We start from the raw sequence: 3,813 nt of genomic DNA, 5'->3' as shown, positions 1-3,813 counted from the left end.
AGTTAGAAAGAGAACTGAATAAAAAACACAAAGAAAGAAGGAAATGACAAATAATAAAATAAAATAAGTAACTTATCCAAGTTCACACAGTTAGAGAATGGCAGAATTGGTCCAAATTCAGATTTGTCTGACTCCAAAACCTGTTTTCTTAACATAAGTAAAACATCATCATTGTTTTCCCAATTTTTTCTTTCAGGCCTCTCACTGTTGTGGCCTCTCCCGTTGCGGAGCACAGGCTCCGGACGCGGCTCACGGGCCCAGCCGCTCCACGGCATGTGGGATCCTCCCAGACCGGGGCACGAACCCGTGTCCCCTGCATCGGCAGGTGGACTCTCAACCACTGCCACCAGGGAAGCCCTATTTTCCCAATTTTGGTCATGCGGTATCACCGTCAAGATTTTTGTCAAGTACCACCTACTATCGTTAACTTAATATTTTTCTTTAAATTGACTCACTTTTTAAACTTAGCCTCATTCTAGGTAATAATAGCTGTGAATAGGTTGGAATTTTCCTGCTACACATTAAAATAAATACATATCAATTCAAAGGAAAAAAATTTACCCGTTGTGATGGTTGGTTTTGTGTCAACGTGTCTAGGCTATAGTATCTAGTAACTCAATCAAACACTACTAACCTGTTTCTGTGAAGGTATTTTGTATTTGTGATCAACATCTACCACCAGCTGACTTTAAGAAGATTATCTTTGATAATGTGGGTAAGACTCATCGAATGAGTAGGAAGGCCTTAAAAACAAAACTGAGGTTTCCCTGAGGAGGAAGAAATTCTGTCTCAAGACTGCAGCATCACCTCCTGCCTGAGATTTTCCAGACTGTGGACCTTCCCTACAGATTTCAGACTTGTCAGTTTCCACCACCGCATAAGCCGATTCCTTGAAATAAATCTCTTAACACACATGTATCCTCCTGTTCTGTTTCTCTGGAGGACCCTGACGGATACACCCACGTATCACTCATTTCTTCCACTCTTCTTCTTAAAGCAAGGTGAGAAGGAAATAAGTGGGTAGGGAGGAGGGGAGTGAGAGGTGGTGGGCCAAGTGGGGCCAGACGAAGAACCCTCCCTTCGTGACGTGGGGAATGGAAATGCAGGAAGCAGCATGGGCAAGCCTCCCCACCTCTCTGGGACTCACCTATCACCTTGGAGCGGTGGGAACAAGAAAGGAAAGGAATGCAGTCCCCACAAGGTACGTCGTTCTTAGCATCATAGCCCAAGAACTGTCCAAGGCCATTGGGAATCACTCCCACCCCACCGGTCCACCCTCTTTTTAAGTAGATGAAGCCTGAGCAACAAAGTCTCTTGCCTAAGGACACAGCAGGTGAGGGGCAGAGCCACTTGATTCCCAGTTTAGCTGTGAATCTCCTCTGTGCTCCTATCAGGGATCCTGGAGCTGTCCATGGTGACACTCCACCCACTCTGTGGTCTCTGTGGAAAGCCACACCAGGGACCGAGACACAAAGGACCCATCTGTCCCCCACATCCTCTCTCGACTCCGGCAGCACATTAGCATCCTCTGGGGAGTTTTTTTAGAAGTTCTAGTATCTGAGGTCTACCCCAAACCACTTCTATCAGGATCTCTGGGGGGACGAGCTTGAGCGTCAATGCTTTTTGAAAGTGCTCCCAGGTGATTCTAATGTGCAGCTGGGCTGAACTGCTGCATTTCACATCCCGTTTTTTACCTCACATTTTACTCCCCTCCGTCCCTACTGGGGGGCTGTCCATTCTTACTATTTTTGGTGATCTGCCTAGAAGGGGAGAACCAGGGAGGAGGCTGGCCTGGCCGGGAACACTTTCTCTGTCCCTGTGCTGCCCTGGAGTTTGGCACACCTCACCCCGCTCAGTGCCATCCCATCCGGAGCTGCTGCCCCACCAAAGCAGAAAATACTAGTATCCCTCTCTCTTCCCCAATCTGACATGACCTCTGAGACTTCCTGTTCTCTCTTCAGCCTCTCCTCCCCTCAGACTTCCAACCCCCTTTCCTTTTTCAGTCCTTCTTTACCAGAAGTTCTGAGCCCCCTTCTTGGCTACCTTCCTCCCCACACCTGCTGTTCTCTCTCCTGCAACCGTGGCTAATTTGAGTCCCTCTGTGGTGCCTTTTTCCAGGAGAGGGGTGTGCCTCCCTGCAGCAGATGCCCTGGCTGCCCTAACCCCACGTCTGCAGGGAATGCCTCCCAGATGTCCCTTGCGGCCGTATAGTTGACTTCAGGCTGCAAGCAGGGAGTGTGTCTGCCTCATACCCTTTTCTCTTCCCTCTCTGTGCTGCCTGAGAAAATTCCTGATGAGAAAACTGCAGCAAGAGCTGTCGAGAAAGACAAAGGACTGCTTTGCGGTGTTTTCCCAGTTCTGCAGAATCTTCTCTTGAGGCCCTGCTATGTGCCAGGTGCCAGGATTACAAAAGATGAATAAAGCAGTCCTTTCCCTCAAGGAATTTATAATTAAATAAAAGGTAGAATTTTTTATGGAACAGGGGAGAAAGGAGGACAGGAGAGGGGTATGGGGAAAAATGAATATTAGTACCTGTTATGTGCCGGGCAAATGCCTTCTCTATTTTATATGGAGTTTTATGGGCAAACTCCAATTAAAAGGTACTGTTTTCCCCATTATATAGTTGAAGATACTGAGGCAAACAAGGTTAAATAACTTGCCAAAGGTTATATAGATCTTAAGGGACAAGGTCAGGGTTTGGACCCAGGTCTTTGGACTCTAGTTCCAGCACTTTCTAGGAGTCTGATGGTTATTCCATAACCGACCCAGTGCTCTTCACCATATTGAGCCATGGGGAGAGCAGAAACCCTGGAGCTGGGGGTTTGGCTTCTTGCCCTGGCTTTACTGCTAACGAGCTGTGTGACACTGGGCAGTCACATTCCCTCTCTGGGTCTTGGTTTTTTTCTTTTTTTACATATAAAGTGAGGGAGATAAGAGTAGGTAATTTTAAAGATCTTTTTCAACTCTATGATTTTCTTGATTGCATTTCCTTTTCCCAGTCAGTTATATATTTATTTTGTTTCCATCTTAAAAGAAGGGTCGTGACCCTCGGGGGAGGGTCACGCAGTCAATCCTGTAAAGTCGGAGCTGGCACCCACAGTCCAGCAGCCTGGCACACTGCAGTGGCCATCGGGGCTGGATGCATGCAATTAGACTTCCCAGGGAGGCACTGAGAGTGCCTGCGAGGATTCCAGCAGCTGGGGCAGCGCCCCTGCAAAAGCCACCAAGAGAGATCACTCAGTTCATGGAAACAGGCCGAGGGAGAGAAGAGAACAGCCCAGAACCAGTCATTGTGAAGCCTCCCCAGGCATTTCACGCTTTTGAAAATGGCCCTGAGAGAGATGCTATCAGGAGGCATATTTAATGGGTTTGGGAAATCGACTAATTTTGTCGCAATCATTTGCATGATGTCCGATGCATGCTGAGCATCTAGGACCAGCGTGGGTGTGTGAGTGGGGCCAGGGTGTCCGAGGGAGAGACGTGGCATGGGGAGGGCAGGGAAGAGTTGCTGGTCGTTTCTAGTTGCCTGAAAACGCCCCGCTGACTTCAGGCCACCAAGCTGGGTGTTGGGTCAATGCCCTCCCTTGCTCCACCCACCTTCTCCACCCCTCCCTCTTTCACATCGGTCCTCCCTCTCCTCCCTCCCCGGGCCTCCCTTCCCACCCTTGCCCGTAGCCCCGTTTCCCTATTCCCCCCAGTCAGCCCTGAGCAGAGTTCTTCCTGCAGCCACCCTTCTCCCATGTTCCGGGTCAATAGCCATCAACATCCCATGCTGAGAAGGAACACACAGCCCCTTGCATGCCTGATTCACCA

This window comes from Pseudorca crassidens, chromosome 1 (assembly GCF_039906515.1).
Source record: "Pseudorca crassidens isolate mPseCra1 chromosome 1, mPseCra1.hap1, whole genome shotgun sequence".
NCBI lineage: Eukaryota > Metazoa > Chordata > Mammalia > Artiodactyla > Delphinidae > Pseudorca > Pseudorca crassidens.
The sequence above is the reverse complement of the archived record's forward strand: the minus strand, read 5'-3'. Positions refer to the sequence as shown.